The sequence below is a fragment of the Pangasianodon hypophthalmus genome, chromosome 24, assembly GCF_027358585.1.
Source record: "Pangasianodon hypophthalmus isolate fPanHyp1 chromosome 24, fPanHyp1.pri, whole genome shotgun sequence".
Taxonomy (NCBI): domain Eukaryota; kingdom Metazoa; phylum Chordata; class Actinopteri; order Siluriformes; family Pangasiidae; genus Pangasianodon; species Pangasianodon hypophthalmus.
In genome coordinates this window covers 9,675,764-9,696,562 of record NC_069733.1, presented here as the reverse complement: position 1 = coordinate 9,696,562, position 20,799 = coordinate 9,675,764, and the positions used below count along the sequence as shown (strand labels likewise).

Here is a 20,799-nt window from a genome sequence, read left to right as displayed (position 1 = left end):
ATCTCACAGCCCTTCAATATGGAAATCAAAATCCCATTTTAGACAGTAAGAGTGTCTCAAAAATGAGTTATTGGAACAAAGAAAAAAAACTAATAAAAAAAGGTCAGGACACAAGACGAAATTCATACATACACAAACACACACACACACACACACACACACACACACACACACCTGGCAAATTGAATAAAAATACCAATCATTCAAAGCTTTGAAGTAAACTGTACTACTGTTAGTACAAGAAAAGAGCATTTATTTTAAGCTCCAGCTGAGAGGAGAATGGCTTTAATGCATTTGTTAATTAATATATTTGAAACCAAGTTCAATCCTTAGAATAGACTTTATGCTGCATGCATATTAATAGTAGGGAAGGAGGAAAATGTGCAGAACATAAGCAGTTATGGGTCAAATTGAGGAAAATGCCAGCACTTGCACTTTTATGTAAACTATAAACTATAAGATATGCATGAACACACATTCACACACACATACTGTTAACTGTCTGGTGTCCAGAAATACAAAAATTAGGATATAATAATAAAGTGATCTGGCAGAAATAGCCAATACACACACACACACACACACACACACACACACATATACACTAAACATATAAAAAAAAACCCTCTGCACACTGTCACTTAGGTCATATGAATATACACTTCCCATTCACACCCACAAGTATGCATATATATGTATGCTAACATCCATGCATACACACTGGCATGCTCTCCAAGCTCCTACCTCCACCTCTATCTACTTCTATTCCTTCCCCCTTCCCCCACTCTCTACCACACACACAAGCACATACACACGTGTACGCTTACACACAAACCTCACACACACAAGGCGCATGGCAAGGTGTAGCTCATACCACCCAGGAAATTAACTTGACATTTTATGGAGACCAGAAGACGGAAAAAAAATATGGGGCGGTAAAGAAAAAAAAAAAGAAAGATCAGCGAAGGCACAGATAGTATAAAGCATATAAAGCTACTCCTGAGCTCCGGTGCCACGTTTGCCAGGCTTTGGAGGATCTGCAATGCAGACGACGCAAGGGTGGCCACGGAAAATGAGCTTTTTCTGTTTTTCGCTGCCCGCCTTCTCCTCTGGAGACGACGTCTGTCGCTCTGTCTGTCTATCTCTTTACCCTGTCCTCTTTCTCTTCCCTCTCTCCCTCGGCCTGTCGTCTGCTTTCCCTTGACAAACGTTTCACTTCTATTTTCATATCCAATTCGTCTGGTCCCATTGGCAGGGGGTTCCGCTTGATGTGAGGTTAACAAAATGATAGGAACGGGGAAGGGACAATCTCACCTCGCTCTAAGCTCCCAATTAGAACGATAGAGGCGGCACGTGTGAGGGAAAGCGCCACTGCTGTCTGGCAGGTGCGATTTATTTCATATATGCATGCGCATGGTGAAGAGAGATGCGTCTTTGTATTGTCTCTGTCTTTTCCCTTTCTGGGATTGAGACACTGTGTGTGCGATCAGGGTGCGAATGACCACATTCAAACACACCATGGCTTAGATGCATGAATTAATTTATCACTTTACCTCTTCGCCCCCCTTCTCACTTTTTATCCCCCTTCCCCATACACAACACACACACAGTCTGTTGTTGGATGCTGCTCTATTAGACATGCAGGAATGTTAACATCATTATGCATTATTGTAAGTGTCTGTCTATGCTTTCACCCCCCCAGCCCCCTCTCGCACTATATTGTGTCTGAGGTCTGAGGAGAGGCCCAGACGTATGTGTGTGTGTGTGTGTGTGTGTGTGTGTCACACAAATCACAAATGTAGCATTGTCTGCAGAAGGGCATTATTTTAATCGGTTTTCATGTGCCGCTGCGTACAACTCACTGATTTTCGTGAATACAGAGGTCTTAAAAAGATGCACACAAACACATGAATAGCATCAACACAATTGTTAATCGTTTCCTAAGGGACAACTGATAATATTTCCTAATAACCTATTAGTCAAACCTTTATCATTATCAAGTGACATCATTTTCATATTGTTGGGAGGGGTCTGTAAGATCTATGAAGCTTCTTGTTGATCTATGGAGCTTTTTGTGGATTGTAAAAAATCATTCTTCTAAAGATTTCTCATCAAATTGAAGCACTGACCTCAGCATAGAAATACAGAAATAGATTATGGTTTAATTCATTTATACAATTCCCAAGTGAATCAAACCCACACTTGCACCATACACAATTTTAGGGATTATCATTAAAATTTTTTATCTTATTCACATTAACCATTACTACAAACTAAAATTAAACAGATGACTAAAAACAAAAAAAGAGAAAATGGAGAAAGCGGTGACCTGAAATGAGGCAAAGTGAGATTTTCATGGCTTTGCATTGTCTTAGAAGAGACCATTTCAGCTAACCGTGGGGTTGTTAGTATAAAACGGCTCAAGTAATAACAAATCGGAGGACCTGATGCAAAGCAGGTGAAATTAACATGACCCCTTAGAGCCTTTAAACATCATCTCCGGTGTAATCGCGGAGAAATATTTAAAAACGCAATCGCCTCGTAAAATGCTGCCTTGTGAAGGTAAACACCCCCCCCCCTTTTTTTTTGCTGTGCGTCTTCTCTAGCCTGTCTTATCCACTCCTTCCTTTTGCTGCCAGCGATTTGCATACATTTGCATCTTTTCTTTTTTTGCTATGCGCTTAGCCTTTGTTCTCGGCATAAAATAATGATGTGGGTTAAACTCATGCAGCACAGCACTGTTACATCCCGTTCGCTACTTGGATATTTAATGAATGCAATGTTGCTCTATCATCTTTAATTATAGATCTCAACTAGATCACTTTTTTTCCGGAAGGAGGAAGAAGTGGAACATGAATAAGGATCAAAAGCTGATTAGCGCAATACGTTTCTTTTTGAAGAAGGTTCTAGAAACAGTGAAGGAGGGGAAATGTGCTATGTGTGAATGTCATGGGGTGTGTAAGACAGCTCTGGGGAGGACTAATGCCAGGCGAAATTATTTACCGAATATTATCGTTTAAATTGAGATAATTTCTAAACAATGTGACATGACAAACAGATACACTTTAGATATTGGTATATTCATCCCATTAAAATTATAAGGTATTATATATATATATATATATATATATATATATATATATATATATATATATATATATATATTTTTTTTTTTTAACTAATTGTGAATGTTTGTTGAACCAAACAGAGCTGGAGTACACAGTAAACACTGCATGTTGTCTGCATGAGCTCATTTTTGCATCTATGGTTAATTGTAATCATGCAGTTGAACTTCATTAGCTCATCTGAGCTAATGCTAATCGCATCCTAGTGATGCATATGCAGGGAAGAGCTGTGTGTTACACATAAAACTGAATGATTGGAGCTGCACGGTAATAGCATGCATGCTAACATTAGAGAAACCGAATCAGGAAGCAGGATGCGTCAGTTTCCAAACAGGACAGATTTGAACTTATTAGTGTGAACAGCAAATTCAATTAATTAACCAATTCACGGACTGGTAATATATAAAAGATCATGAACAAATACATAAATACATAACTCTTACACTGACTAGTAATTATGAGAAACTGCTGTTGCAATTCCTAAATACTTTCTAATTTACCAATCACTCATAAGGACAGTGTTATGTTTTATATCGTCTATTTGAACAAGACCTGACCTTTGATCAAAAATCATTACTGAGCCTCCAGATTGCAGGCAGGAGGATGTGTAGTTTTCAAAGCTTGACTGGACTCTACATCCTGTTTTTAAGTGGCTTTAAAAGTAGATATCTAACCGGCAGCAACAGTAATTAACATCAAATATTGCTCGTCTACAGGGACGAGTTTTTTCCAGCTTAACTGTAAGCTCCTTAAAGACAAGTGTAAGGTTTCACTGATTACACTTACGACCATTTATAGTTTTGTATATTATATTCCTTATGAGCATTACAGACATTCAATCTATACAAGTCTTTTGAACTGAACAGAAGATTCTATAGAAAAAAAAAACTTTCATTATTAGGCATAATGTGTTTTTTTAATTAAGTTGGGTAATAATTTGATATTCTATTTCAAGAGAGATAGAATGATGAACACACGCACAATTTCAGTTTTAAATTAACTCGTGCACTTATTCCATTTTTCCACAAATAAGAATACCACAAAGATGTTTCATACTAGAGCAGTTATATGATTTAGAACCAAACGGTCTTTCTGAATATTAGAGATTTCTGTCACTCAGTTTCATTTGTATGTAGTGCATTAATGTAAAGGAGGAGTAAAAGCCCTTAGGGGTGCTGTAGCTCTCTCCTTATAAAGCACCAGACTGGCTGTGCATAATATTTACTGTGTTAACCGAATGTTCTGGAGCAATATGCTAATACCGCTGACCACCGAGCAGTGATAAAACGGACCATACTGTTTTCATTTTTAGCTGCAGGCACGTAGTGCATATGCACAGACATGCAAACACACTTGAAAAGAGGAAACGAGGAACCTCCATAAAAGCATGGACAAACAAATGTTATGAGTCCACCTGCCAAGCACTGCTCACCACAGACAAAGTTGTTAGTCTGTTTTCTCATTTCATATTTTTTCTGAGCTCACCTTATGCTGGATTTTATTGCAGGATAAACCAGACAGCTCCATTTCACCTCACTCTCTTCCAGTGGTCAGTTATGGTCATATTTCCCAGCTCCTGCAGAATAACAGAAAATAAGATTCATAAATATTTAGCATTTTAAAGCTACAGGCTAACATTTCTGCCTTTGAATGATACTTATAGTTTTCACAAATGATGAAGAGAAAAATGAGAAAGGTAAAACATTTCATGATTCACCCCGCAGTCTGAATTGTATACATGTCCAAGTTTGAAGCTCTGAAACTGAAATAACGATTTCAATTTTAAATGTGCTGTCAGGTATGGTCTTTTAGATAACAATACTAAATGTCTCTTTTGTCAGTTGTTTTCCAGAGAACTATTGCTGTGGAACCAACATCCAAAATCCAAATACACAGATATATACACTCCATGCTGTCCTATCCCCTTAATACACTTTCCGTCATATTTTCTTTGGTATGCATCTCTTAGGTAAAGCTAATCTGAAACATATAGTGACTTCAGTATGGCAATACAAGAGACATCTGATAACTACTTCTTTTGTTGTTTTTTTTTACTGTTTCAGCTAAAGCAATGGTCAGATTGAACACATTTCAGTTTCACTTGCATTTGCTTCTGTAAGCTGTTACTTTGACTTTGACTTTATCTAGGTGAAGTTTGACCTGTGAATTCACGAGCCTCGATCTTGTGAGCCAAAAGAAATCAAGTGGGCAGGACTGTGCTCAATTTAATTATTAAAAATGTATACGCTAGGATTTTTGTTATAAAATTCCTAGCATATACATAACAATGTTGTCATTTTCAGTTTTTATCACAATACTAGTCTTTGCAATAGCGATATCAGAGATGCATTTATTATGCACAAAGCATTTTAATTTACATTTAATTTATTTATATATTTTTATCTCTCTCCACCCCTATGCCACCCCTCCCACCCTGAGTGTGTGGTTAATTTTGCTCTCGCCACAGGCGATTGTGGCATTGGCATGATTCAGAAAAAAAGGACTGTGGTCAAATTATTGCCAACACATCACAAGTTCACCAGTTTGTTTTAATTAATATGATCTCACACTTGCCAATTTCATAATAATTCATACAAGAAAAGATGTATGAGCTACATCTTACCTCGAATATACAAAGGTTAAGGTTATGGTTAGGGGCATCTGAACAAAATTTAACTACCTCACCAACGTTCAGTGGAATTTGTGTAAATATTTAAATAGATAAGGTTTGTTTTAATACATTGCAAGTCAAATCAAAGCCGCATTGTGTAGCAATGTGATTATAATATGCTATATTGATCCATATTTTGCAGCTCTGTTTATATCAGTGCAATTTAAGCTAGAATACTTTGTATTGACCCTACAGTGTTTAAACTATTTTTCTTGCCAGGGAACCCTTACAGCAGTATTTTATTCTGTAACAAGCTCAAAAACAGTGCAGGCTTTGTCCAAGTGATGGTGTCTTTCTCATGTCAAAGATGTCAAAGGAGGAATGACAGCTGTCACGTCTTATTAAGCTACCATGCTAGGCTATGTGCCGGTTCTCTGGTCAGCAGAGAATAACACAGATCCTGAGACAAAGTTGCTTGTACACATAAAAACACTGAAGAGTGTATGATTTGTAGAGATTTGTTCATTTGAAAAATCACAATTTAAGGGATTATATGTCTTAATTACATGTTAATTACTGCTTAATAGCACCTTAATAAGTGTCCAGACAACCCAGCCCATGGATCATTGAAGCACAAAGTATTAATTTGTTACATTAAAATCATTTCTCACATATACTACAGTCTAATGAAATAGTATATATTGTAAAATAAAAGTCCACATGGTCAAGTTGATGTGAAGAAACAATTCACTTTATTGAAAATGGTTCATACATACAAAACCAACAGTGTGAAATATTTTATTTTGCCAAAACACATAATAAATGGGATTAGTGGGCTAGTTCATTTTTCAAGTCTCTATCTTTTTCCAAAGTAAATGGATAATTATTTACCACTGAATAAATTGCTCTTTTTTCCTCATTAACGTCAAACACTGCCAGCTTCCTACTATATTCCTAGAAACAGTCCACAAATTACTCACAACCACTATGATGCACTTCCTCTCTCATGACATATTTCCTGTCTATGCTTATAATTAGATGATGCGGAGCCACAGCCATGAAAGCCATGACAGTTACCTCCAGACTGATAAGGAAGAGCATAAGGAAGTGGTAGGAAGTAGCAAAGCAGGTCCGTGTGTTTGTCTAGCCTGCAGGATGTGTTTTTCGGCCAAAAGCAGGCTTGTTTTTTTTGTTTTTTTTTTTCACACACAGTGTTGGCAGGCTGTGAGTTCACCCATCCCCCTCTACAGTTCCACAGCCTGGGTGTCTAGAGTTATTGCATTTCTCTGCCAGCACCCCACACTGACAATCAGCAGCTACTGGGCTGAACGAGGGGCGACTGGTCTAGCATGGAACCAGGTATGATTCCCCCACTGACAGCCTGCATCTTGTCTGCTGGGTGAAAAATGAGGGTTCTTCCCAGCAAACAAAGCACAGGAAAAACCATGCAGTGCATGCGTCATGGCCAAATTCAAGCAAAAAAAAAAAAAAAAAATACACATAATGACTGTTTTATAGAGACAACCTAATGCAGGGTTGAGCAACCACAAATCCATGCAAGAGGAAATGTTTTGTAGTGTGACAATAAAAGAAACGTTACATAGATCATTGATTTTCCAATCCTATAAGTAACGACTTTATAAAAATATTTACCACAAAATCTATCAAGCTCCAATGTACATGCTATTCTGGTGGTGTGAAAATGATGTCGCGTTGCAGTCTGAGTGTCTGCCCGGCTCCCCTTTGGCTGCCCTCCATGCCCTGCTGTCTTATTTCAGTGTACAGGAGACTCCCTCATCTCCGTTTATTAGCTGCTGACAGGCCTGGCCTAACACATGCAGGAATTTAATTACACTCATCTCATCTCAGCAGTCTGGGGGGGTTCCACACATCAGGTGCGTGTGAGTGAGTGAGTGAGTGAGTGAGTGAGGGGGAGGGAGTTTCACAGAACACCCCAGGAGCACATTTTCACACTAATCAACACGATCCAGACTTCCTAGAGGTGAGACCACGAGATGTAGGCGGAAGGATATTTACATGCATACACACCCAAAACTGGAGATCGGAAAATAATGGGGCATATAGAGGTGTCACAAACACCGAGGATTTTCTTGGGTGATATATATACACAAAAATGATTGAAGGTAGCCTGTGCTATTCATAGCATCATTACTGATCACTATATAATCAAAAGTCCAGGTTTGTTCAAAGGTAAATTACACCATATCAGAGCTGTCCAGTAAATGTAGCTATGCCTCACTGCCACTTTCCCATGTAAGACCTTGTTCTTCTCTGACAAATCCTTCAATGCCAAATTCACAGACCTCCAAAGAAGCCCATTACCATGTGATTGCAGGTGCGGGTCCTGCTAGTAAAACCACATGGCATACATTCTAGAAAGAGAAGTAGAAAATGAACCCAATACTTTGTCTGCACTTCCATGCTACTATTCACCCCTGGCAATTACCTGACCAAGCTACAATAGGGTCTGACCCTGGTCTTTACATCACCGTGCACAGAAGATATGTGCCTAGCTTTTTGTCACCTAACTCGGCATGGAAATGCTCTCAGTGCATGCATAGCTCTTTTGTTGTATGCCTGCATATATGCCTGCAATTCAATACCAGCCCCTGTGTGTGTGTGTGTGTGTGTGTGTGCGCATGTGTGTGCGTGTGTGCGTGCCAATTCATGCCTGTGTACGAGTTGGGTGTGGGCGCATGGAGCCAAGCATTAGGACTCATTTCCCGCACACTTGCCTCGACGGTGCCATGAGGGCTTACAGAGATGAAAGCGAAATGCAAATGGCGCTGCAGCGCTGCCCTGTTTTAAGCAGCCACCTTCGAAATAATTAAGACACTGGAGTGGATTGGGCCTGCCGGAACAGCGAACAGAAATTTGGCAAGGAAGAACCGCAATGACACCGTGACTGGAATGTGACTGAGAAACCTAGACCGTTAAGACAATTTCAATCTCTTCCAATCAGTGTTAAAATGAGCTGAGCATTATCTGACAGTAATTGGCATCAGTCAGAGATATGGGCATGCCTTCTTTTTTATCCAAAGTTAGATTAGAGCTGTGCGGATTGAAATATCAATATAATGGTTTACCAAGGTTCTAGCCACAGGCCACGTAGCAAATATATATTCATTTGGAATTTCTAGCGATCATGAGGTGCTATAGATGAATACAGTCTGTGATAACATGCATTGGGTTCCACCCTGCATTTGTGCAAAGGGCGCGTGTTGTGCATGGATAAGACGCGCCGCTGCTTGCCATGAGCCATTCGCATATAAAACTGATAGTAACGGGGGGAGGGTGAGTCGATGCATGCAAATGAGTCGCTCAGCATGCACGGCTTCAGTGATACTGGATAATTTTGTAATTGATGTGAGCACGTTAGCAAGGAGGATGCGCGAGCCTGTGCCAGCGGACATTTTAGGTCCCTACCCTCTTCCGCGTGCTCGCCACTGCTAAGCCCTTTAAGATGGTGGCACCTTGAAAGAAGGAAGCACTGTTGCACAGAAGCAGCTTCAGACCCTGCACTACCACTTCGTTGGCAGATCGAAGGGTACGATCTGCCTACCCAACCTCTGCCATCAATTTTTAATCCCCCCTCCTTCTAATAAGGATATTAAACAGGCAGCTCCAGGGACTGCCGCATATATGCATGAGGTGGTGCTCATCAAATTTGCATAAAGTCGAGATTCTAATGTAAGCGCGGTTCACTGCATGACGTAGCCAGTGCCTGTGACAGGTGCAGCGTTTAAATTATTTAATTGGAGGGCGCGTACATTTAGAAACAACAGCGACCACTTACAAACAGAATAAAGCCAATTTATCGCAGATTTGATGGCAGTCTCAGGGTTTAGATCTCCTCTTGTTAATTCTGTCTCATCTAAGTTTAGCTCAGATAATTAGGACTTTGGTGAAATCAGGTTCTGGGAACTGTGAATTAGTATTTGTGTCACCCACATAATTTAGTTTCTACTAGAGGACATTTCTGACAAATTCTTCCTTATTTAGAGAAAAATCATTTTTAATATTTTTTAACTCTGTTTTTCAACAAAGAAATAGATTATATATTCTAAGAACAACTCTATGTTGTGCTGGCAGTTATGGGTAATTAATATAAGTGAATAATTCACCGGCATGAAATGTATTATTTAGACTTTTGCATCTGACAGGATTGAGGTGTTTTTCAGTGCAATTATAGCAATTTATTTATAGCACATGGTCCATTTGCATAATCTAAATTCAGCAGAGCATAGCAGAATTCAAATGGACACTCAGCCAGTCATTTCCAGTTGAACACTATTAAATCATCACTAATAGATGCACGCAGCCTCGTTCCTGTACTGAGTCAGGTTTTTGTATTACAGAGAAATTATGAATTGTTTATGATTATACAGCAGAAGAAAAAAAATATATTAATAATTAGCTCAGGACAACCAAGTTAGTGTAAGGCATGACAGATCTTTAGAATGGTACAATGTAGCACTTAAAATGAGCTAAATCATTCATCGAGGCTTTTACAAGCTTTACTCACCTACTCAGTCTGCTATAAGCGTTAGAGCTGATTTAAACCGCTTACCAAAGAGTTCTGTCTCTCTCTCTCTCTTTTAGATCATTTCCTTGGTACTTCCAAGGAATGTAATTAATACGAACACTAAAAAGAACGCTGACAAAAGCTCAGCTACCAGATATCTGAGGAAGCAGATTAGGTTATTGCACAACTGAGCTGCACTGGCAAGACATGGATGTTATTTCTGCTTATTCTTTATACAGTAAAAATGAATATAGGACTACAATCCCTGTTTTCAGCTCATATACAGAATCTCAGAAACCCATATAGTTTGTATGAGACTAATTTCACAACATGCTTGTGATGTGATAAGACATCACATCATATTTAAGAAGGTGGAGCATTAAAGTGTAATGAACAGAGATTTGACCTACAGGAAATGGAGTAGCAGGAAGATGAAAGGTGTTTTGATATATGCATATGCACAAACTCACACACACCTACACCCCTAGTTTTGCACATACTCATTTATATCGAATGCCTCAGATACATATGCAAATGCATACACACATACGCACACACTGACACTCTTTCACATGCACCCTCTGAGCTCACCTCCGGTTGCCAGAGCGACACCAACCAACGTGAAAAGCAAGGTACATGTGACAAGGACCAGCGCATAAAGGGGCGGGACTATGCGCAGCTCCTGGCAGCATTCTGCTTATTTAAATCCTCCACTTACAGCCTTAAACAATCACCTAGGCAATCTATCTTCAGTCTCCCCCTATAATGAGCTACTATAGACTAATAATAAAAATCTATTATTGTATGAGACCATCTGCTGCAATTATATATATTATATATATATATATATATATATATATATAGATATATATATATATATATATATTCCTGTCTGATCCTATTAAGTGTGTTCCATTTTTTGTACACTAATTGTTGTACAAACCTCGAGAAAAAAAAACTTGATTAAAATAAATAAATTAGAAATTAATAAAAACACGGATAGACCGTCATCTTTCATGCCAATATATATAATTATTACCATATTTCCTTATCTTATTATCTTAATGTTATTAAGAAATCTCTTATAACAAGTCATCTCTAACCTAAAACATCTAGACACAATCAAATAACCATGCAGTACATAAACTGTATACAAGTGTATATAAGGTTGTAGGAGAAATAATGCATTTAACATCCAATATCATATAAATGTAAAGTTCAAATTTGCCATTACAGTATATTGGCATCAAGAAGGTCCATGGTAAAGTCATTTTAAAAATATAAATGGATGTGGATCTGAGACTTCCTACTATCAAGGGCAGCAGAACAGCCAGACAGGAGGCCTTGGCATTTGAGGGAAGTGGAGTAGTCCAAAATATGAAGATTGCTCACCCAATGAATACTTATAAGCTGCCGCGGTCGCCATGGTTATACTATTCAGCCAATCAAAAAGGCAGGATTTTTCTCCATGTTCACTGTAAATGTGCCCAAGACACACACAGACACACACACACACACACAATCAAGAAAATCTTTCATACAGGGTAGCCTAGCACATGAACATTCATTACACTTGCAGTTATGCGCTGAAGTGATCTCTGTAAACCTCATACATAACATGGCCATATGTACACATCAAATGTCCAGTAGAGGATGAAAGGGCAATAATCTCTTTTAATTTTTCTCTAATTTCTCCTTTATGAAATTATATTATATGTCAGCTATTGAAGGGCATAAACCTTAAGAGAAATCCCAGCATGCATTTTTCTAAGGAGCATATCACTGCAGCAGCTATTCTACACAGAGCATATACTGGCTTGCTGGAATACTGATATCCTTGAAAAATGTGACCCATTTCTATCACTCAAAGTATGTGGCACTGCCATAATGAAAGACTCCTTCAAAATATAATTTGCAGAGATTCCAGTCCACTCACCACCTTTCTGCGGTACATCCCTGCATTAAATCGTAGCGGTGACATTTAGAATAGATTCGAATGACTTTCCAACCTCTGTGCCCACAAGACTCGCTTAGAATAGGTGAAATGAAGGGCCAGCCACCAAAGGCGTGAGAAGAAAATATATATAAAAATAATCAAAATTGATTAGCGCAAACAAATATGCATGCATAAACAACAAGACTTGACTGGTATGACTACAAATTTGTCCTAAATATTTTATCCACTGCTAAAGGTCTGATGAGTAAAATAGCATGGACTATGTAAAAAAATGACTGAGCTGTTACACACTGATTTCTCCGCAGTAATGAGAGAAACAGGCCATGCTAAAAGAGCATGGATCTTCACAATTAAAAGTACAAAAGAGTGAGTTATTTTGTTTGGTCTAGCCTATTTAACTTGCTTCAAATGCTTAACACAACATTGATATGTCAAGTCTTGACAACAAGGACTCATTCAAAGGGCAAGGCAGCCGTTTCACTCTGCATTGAGTCTCAGTTAGACTCTGCACCTGAATAGTTCATGCTCTCAGGTTTTTTTTTTCCTCTGGTAGTCCCACACACACACACACACACACACACACAGTGACACTGGGACTGAGTTGATGAATTAGTTCTCATTTTTTGATACCTAATTGACAACACCAATAATAATAATAATAATAATAATAATAATAATAGTAATAATACAAAACGAAAAGCATTATTATTATTATTATTATTATTATTTTTATAGTTTTGCCAGTTACAAGACGGTAATTCTGATTTTTTTTAATACCCTTAGGTCTATTTATTTAGCTTAGACCTATCACTTTGTAATTTAACCTGTTCTCACGGTTTGTCTCCGTGAGCCAGACTGCATTTAAGCGCCATGTTGTGATGATAATATAAGCAATATGGGCGTCAGACCGACTGAAAGAAAATCTGCCAGTTCTCAAGTTCAAATACAATGCGAGCACAAAGGATGTGATGTCATCTTTTCAGCGCTCCTGTAGCCCCTTTATTCTGCAGGCTGCGTAGACGCTTTACTCTAAAGTGAACAATATAATAGTTTTATAAAGGAGACAGAAGTTTCTCTTCAGCATGCTGATACAGAGGCCCGCACTGTGGCGTGCAGAAGCGCAGCGCGCGCTCAGAGCCGTTAGTGCTGCAGCTCGTCTGGCCGGGGGCCCGCGTGCGCGCGCTGCATGGGGACCGCCACTTTCTAAAGTGATGCAGATGAGTCGGGTGCACTTGACGTCTTTTCATGACCCTTGTTGCCCCCCCCCAACCCTTCCTCCCCCTTTTCTTCGTCCTCCCCCTCCTTCCCAAAGCCCACCAAACCCCGCCGGCTCTGTGTGTCATATTCGTTTCGGCCTGTGGCACCGCCGCTTGCCCCCGAGCGTGGGAATGGGAGCGTCCGCTCGTTCACATCTCCTGTGCTCCGTTTTAACGGAATCAATTAAGGAGGAGAGACCCCCCTCCACCACCACCACCACCCCCTACCCAACTCCTAACGCTATCCCATGTGCCCACCCCTTTTCATTTTTTGTCAGCTCTGTATATGTCCTAATTATTTCTGTTTGGGATGCCAGCGCCGTTTCCTGGCCAAAGGCGACAAAGCAGAAATGTAAAAAAAAATAATAATAAAAAAATAAATAAATAAAAATTTTAAAAAATCGTGCAAAGCAAGGCGTGCACGTGACTTCTGCAAAAAAGAAAAAGTAGAAAATTTTCAGAAGTATTGTCACTTACAGAAGTTCGTGCAATGAACGAATTCTTCACCTCTGCATCAACTAAATTCAATAAAGCAAAAAAAAAAAAGGTGGGTGGTTTTTTTTAAAAAAACACAATTTTATAACGTGTGTGTGCGTGTGTGTGTGTGGGAGATAGAGATAGATAGATAGATAGAGAGAGAGAGAGAGAGAGAGAGAGAGAGAGAGAGAGAGAGAGAGAGATTTAAAAATATCCTCAGCCCCACAGAAGATCCCCTCCACCCTCTCTCATTTCTCAGTGCAAAACTTTTGAATGTTTGCATCACATCACATCACATCATATGAATCACACACTTTCTTAAAGCCATCAAGTCTTGCAGCATCCACAGAGGTCGATGAGCATGGAGGCAGTTTTTACTTTCGGTTATCTAGCTTTATGACGGCCAACACACTCATACAGCTAGATAACCAAAGATAACAACCCGCTTCCTGTTCAGTTCCGTGACAGTAATCCGTCCAGAAGCCTCGTGCTCTTCGATGGTGCACATCCACATAGTGAAGTTGTCAAAGCAACTCCTTAATTAATCAAGTCGTCCCGTGGTGTCCACAACTATGCCCACAAAGTGCAGCTAAAAATAACAACAATAACGCTTTCCTCAGAAGTTAAAAAAAAAGAAAGAAAGAAAGCACAAATGATAGCCTGGGCTATGCCGTAATCCCCCGGACTCGTGACATAAACCAATATTAGAGTTGGAGGGAGCGAGCGGTGAGGAAGGTGCAGCCATCCTTGCACAGGCCCTCATTTGCATTGCAATTTTACAAAAGCCTCCTCTGCTCCTATTAGACTGCGCAGGCGGTGATCAGTATCCCGCGGAACCGGCGGCCACTTTACAAAAGGAGAAATCCGATTCCGGAGGAAGAGTGAACATATGAATAACACCGCGTTGGTGTCGCCACAAAATATAGAGCTCGTGCGTTTCCTTTTTTTTGCATCATTTTGACGAGGGGTGACGGGCTCCGTGTGCGGAAACGCATTAATCGCCAAAAAAAAAAAAAAAAACAAGCTGCCATAATAAAGCGAGTGGAGGAGAAATTCCGCTGTGCCGTCTCGCCGCTGCCACCAACGGTCTGAGGAAAGGCAATAGGGCCATCTCAGGGACTAAAGGGGGGGAACTTAAGGGGAGGGGACGGCCATGCACTAGCAAAATCTGGACCAACCACACAAGGTCAAAGGTCTCGGACCAGCGGGAGTGTTAAGGTAATGATGATGTCATTAGAAACGCGGAGTTTGCTATTTGCGTGCGCCGTCGGCACGCGCTGGTTTAGCCGCGCTGTGGAAGAGACGTGACATCGCAGGGGGGGAGAGATAGCGACCGAAAACGACGCCTCTCTCCCTGAAGATGGAGATTTTTCAGCACATACAGTATAAGAAAATGGAGGTATGCAGTGAAGCCATGCATGGTCAGTGTGGTACTGAGCCTGGCCTGGCTGTAGGCTACAGAGACTGTGAGTCGCCTTTCTATGTGAGACTGTGTGCCTGTGAGATGCCTTTATATTCTGTTACTGTAAGGCAGTCTGTAACCTTTTACTCTGACCATCTCCATTTTCAGATAGATTCCCAAAGCAGAGACTGCCATTTTCCATGTGTGACAAGCTATTTGGATTCTAACAATACAAATAATCCTCTTCAAAGCATGTTTCATTCTGTTATCACAGCTTAGGTGACAGACTTTCATTCCATGTGATGGCAGACAGATAAAAAAAACGTATTTACTTTGCTTTGCAGGATGCAAGGAATAATGAATAGACTACTATATATATATTTCCCCACTGTAACTATGTGTGAGAATGGGGGAGGGTATATGGAATACTTGGGAATGTGTGAAAATTATGGCTTGTCCTCATGAAATAAAGGGGAAAAATGCAGCATTAATTGTAGAAAGTTAAAAAGCCAGTGAAAATCGTGTCTTTTTGATGCTGACGTTGGTGTTAGGTGTAGGAATACACAAGGGAATGAAAAAACACCACATATATAGCAATACACAAATATAGCAATAGGCTAAAATGACTGAGTGTGTGTGAGTGTGTGTGCATGATTATGGTGGTGGTGGAGGTGGTGGTGCTGGTGGGGTATAGGGGGGTGGCGCTCAAGAGGGAGCCACCTAGTAAGCGTGGGAAAACAATAAAGTTTTCTTTATCACTTGTTTAATGCATGTGTTCTCTTCTTTTTTCCTTTCACAGTATACCTACAATACTGAACCTTGACTTAACCACTGTAGAGGACCTTTTTCGGCTCTCTGTGAAATTGCCCTCGGATAAATCAGGATTATTCTCTGCTGTGGTTCTCTGAATTAATTACAGTGTCCAGATAGTGCAATAAATAAAACAAGCTACATAACTCTTATTGATTTTCCACTCTCGATCGATCCGACAACATCAGATCCTTTCCTTGATGCGTGACTGAATTAGCTGACTAAATGACTTTAAAACTTTGGCTTCTATCCTAATTATTCTGAACCAGTAATGTAGGCCTTGCACCTGATACACTCAGTGTATTCAGTCTCCATCTACTGAAAGCCACTGATATTTCAGAAGAAAACTACGAGCTTGAGTCACTTGCCTTGGTTTTATCACACATCTGATATCTGACTTCTCAGACGAACACAACACTTACAACACATTTCAGAGTACATCTCCTACCTAATTACAAATGATCAATTTTAATAAACAAAACATATCTTAGATGTGATTTTGTCAGTAAGGGTTATGATATTGTATGGATTTTAAATAAGGCACTGTGCATGAGAGGCAACAAGACATCAAAATGTCTGACCCACCTGAGAACGGAGCACCCGAATGCAGCAAGGGCAAGATCAGAAATACTGTGTGCAACATCATATAGCTGACCAGTGACTATTTCACTTTGTGTGACCACCATGGCTGAGTTAGATGTAACACTGGATACATCATAGCAGCAGGACCTAAAAAATATCAGCAATATCTAAGAACTAAAATTTTGCCTTGGACAACCAATCCTAGTCCACCTTTTGCTAGGTGAAGTGATGATTCACCATTGTCATGCAGAGAACTTCAGCTATAACCATGAGCATGTCCTTTTACAGATAAAACCCACATTAATGCTACTTTTGTGGTAACACTCCAAAGTTCAACGTCACTGGCGCGACACAGCGGCAGGAAAAGTGCGCGTGAGAAACTTTACAAGGAAATTAGTGCTCATGTCGGTCTGTAGGGAAGGAGCGTACTCACTTTCTGTCCAAGCGTCTTTCCAAACATGCAGTATCCGTTCCCGGTGCGCAAAACGCCGTCTCACTAATGAGTCCACTCTGTGCGCATGTGGTTCAAAATTGCCGCTAATACTTAGCTCATTACGCGTGCTTCCCTGCTCCGGTAGTCCACGCGCGCTAGAGACAGCGCGAGAGTGTGTGAGAGACTGAGAGCCAGCGCGAGATGGGGGGAGACAGAGAGGAGGGGTCGAGAAGTTTCCCATAACCTATTTGTCTACAGCACCAAATGGGAAAAAGTGCACTGTTGAGCGGAGAAGGGTTGGCATGGCATGATTTTTTTTTCTTTTTTTTTTTAGTGTTAGGGTGGGGGAAGATGGGGGGGAGGGGGGGGGGGGCAGAACCTCTCCCTCTCTGTGAGAGAAAGAAAGGACGTGCTCGGAAATTCAAACAAGTTGGCCAGGTCTTTTGTTGGACTTGAACTGAGGAGCCATTGTTCCCCTTATTGGCGTGGACTGTAGCCCCCCAGTTTCCCAGAGCAGGTTACGCACTGACTGCGCTAATGAATTTGCCTCGAGCTTTTTTTTTCTGCCCCACACGAGCGGACTGACGGAACGCGCTGCTCCCCGTCTTTAAACACAGCGAGGACATTATTAGAGCAGGGAGAGAAAGAAAAAAAACACTGTCTAGAGAAAGCACCGCTTAAAAAAGCTAGAAGTCTAAGTTTAGTCATAAGACACCAAGAACATACTGTTCACTCATTTATTCATGAAAGAGAGCACGCGCGAGGCCTGAGCACTAATAAGTGAACATTCTTTTCAATAAAAGTGCAGTGTGTACCACATAACCTTCTAATAAACCTAGTATTATTATTATTATTATTATTATTATTATTATTATGTTACCAGTACTTTTTCTCCTCACATGTGCAAGCTTATTGAATATCATGTTCAAGTTCAAGTTTTTTTTTTAATAAGCTATTTTTTTTGTATTAGAAAATTAGTAATGACGTTACAGCACGTAATTCTGTCCCTCTTTCTAATTCTCCATGATTGCAAGCGGATTCGCGTTTAGATTTAACAACGAGGTCACGTCCAGTGACGTAGACAAGCCGCTGTGCTACGCGCAGCCATATTTAAATACATCAAGGAAATTAGCGCATCAAATATGCAAATCCCCTTACATCGCCTTTCTATCTGCGCTCGGAGTAATTTTACCCGCGTCGGCTCCGAAGAGGCTCGTTTTCCATTTGAAGAGAATAGACGCGAACTGTGTGTTGTTTGTTTATTGTTTTGAATATGGCGAGCATCTGCATGGTGGGATCCGGAGCGCGCGCTGAAGGAGCGGAGACTGGCGCCCGCGCGCACTGACACACCGCTCGGTTCATCGCTGCAGACGCTTCCAGCGTGTGTGTTATTTTAAATATTGATGCATATGTAAAAGGTATATTTGCATCTCTTTTGCATTCCCGGTGGCTGTGGCTGTTATTTTCTTTATTTCCTTTTATTTGAAACAGCAGCATTTTAGGCGAGCGGTTGGTTCTGAATGTTCATTTTTCTTTGTTTTCCTTTATATTCTATTTTCACAGCTAAGAGATGTACCTTAGAAATGCGATTTCATAAAGTCTCGGATTTGCACCATATATGATAAAATTCCTTAGAATTACCCTATTCAAATACAGTGTGCACTAACAAAGACGGCCGAACAAAAGAATAATACGCGTTTAGTAACAATTTGCATCATTTTGCATGATAATATGAGTTATACTCTATATACGAGGCCTATATACGCAAGACTCATTGAAGCAACTGCTTGAAATTGTAAAAAAATATATATATATACATATTTAAAAAACATATGAATCCTATTAGGAGTCTGTGTGAAACAGACTGTCTGCACACCCTGGCTGTATTAGACTGCTATAACTGCATCATTACACGTCGTATGCAAATGCACATCTCATAGACGCATAGACGACTCAGGTACTCAGAACTCCACCGCACAGGATGGATAATGATTCTGTTTCCTAGCCTCTGATAACAAGAAATCAGTAATCAGTCATCGGTTGCAGGTTCAGCCCTTAACTATGGCATTTAACTTCATATGAACAGACACATCATTTTTGCGTCACACTTACCCTTAAACCCAACGCTTAGTGTCCGCCGCCCATTAATAATCTACCTTTTGCACGCTGACACTCGAGGCAACACGCATCTCCGGAACTTTTTTTGGTGTGTAAGCGCTCTTCAGCTTGTGCACCTTTGCTCCGAGCTGCTCAGCTGAGGTGGCACCCAATAGAAGTGGCCAGGCGGGCACACGTAAAGATTTTCATCCCAGGCGGCTCGAGACACGTGCTGTCCTATATGCACGCGTGTTGCTAGGCTCATGCATATTTTCGGGACAAGCCCAGTTGCGTCTCCTTGTTTGTTACCGAGAGAAATTGAACTTTACTTGTAAGCTAGTTTATCCCCTGACCCCGTCCTCCATCTACACGCAGTGAGAGGGCCCGAAGTTGTGAAGCGCACGTGAGCGGCGGGGCTACGCCTGCATGCGCGCGACCCCATTATCATGGTGATGCATATTTACAATGCAATTAGAATAGGAAGGCGCTTGTCCCACCTAAAAAAGCGAAAAAAAAAAAAAACTTTCTAAACAAAACGAGGAGGAGAGATATCGTTTCAGCGATTTATTATTTTTTTCATAATATGCTACATATACAGTTACATTTCATTTTAAGCAATTGATTCAATTTAATAACTGCATGTAGTTTATGTTTGGGACGTGGACTGTTATTAGACACCCGCACATAGGCCTACGCCTACACACACACACACACACACACACACACTGACTTACCTTTCAGCTATAAAAGAATTAAAAGCGACTGAACTATAATGAGAAACTTAAGCAGTTAGACTACTGCGAGCATCAGTGTACCTAAACCTGCAGATATCTGTCCTGATACATTCAACCATTTATTCCATGTCCATTTCATGTGATTTCTAAATTAGTAGGTTTATATGTTTGCTTGGAAATTCTTGATGCTCGTGCATCTCCCACCTTTAAAAGTCTTATTCACTATTTTCTTAGCTGTCTTCACTATTTTCTAATATCACAGGAAATACACAGCTACAGTTAAATAATGAAGTCATCTTGTCACCCAAGGTCGCATTTCAATCGGGAGGGTTTTTAAATTATTATTTTTATTATTTAATTCTAGGCTATATTTTCTTTTAAGTCGCAATAATTTGTATGAATCTGTGTGAAGCATCATACAGGTATCCGGTATAGTTATGACAAACAGAATGGATAAAAAACAAACAATAATTTGTGACAGTTTTAGTCGTGTAATGCTGGATTAGTTTGGTCTTTTCTTGTGCAATGTAATTTCGTTGAGAAATCGTATCTGGAGGACATTTACCCGACTTGGAAATCAGTAAGTGAATAGCAGAAATATAGCTCAGTATGCCTATATTATTTTGACACTTTATTCAGGTTGCAGAATGCATGCGCTAAATATTTGCATATAGATACAGGTAAGCTTTGTGTGCGTGTGTGTGTGTCTGTGTGTGTGTGTGTGTATGTTCATGCTATTTTCTTTTAAAACATTTTTTTAATTGTTGCA

General features: G+C 40.1%; 1 long non-coding RNA gene across 1 annotated transcript in view; it reads right to left on the bottom strand.

Annotated features, from left to right (window-relative positions):
- LOC113537096 (uncharacterized) overlaps window positions 1-17,483 on the bottom strand; it is a 38,738-nt gene extending 21,255 nt beyond the window's left edge. The window contains exons 1-2 of the long non-coding RNA XR_003403724.3: window positions 17,200-17,483; window positions 4,611-4,701 (exon numbers count right to left, since the gene is read on the bottom strand). This is a non-coding gene — a long non-coding RNA (uncharacterized LOC113537096). The remainder of the gene's footprint in view (window positions 1-4,610; window positions 4,702-17,199) is intronic.
- Window positions 17,484-20,799: the final 3,316 nt, after the last annotated feature.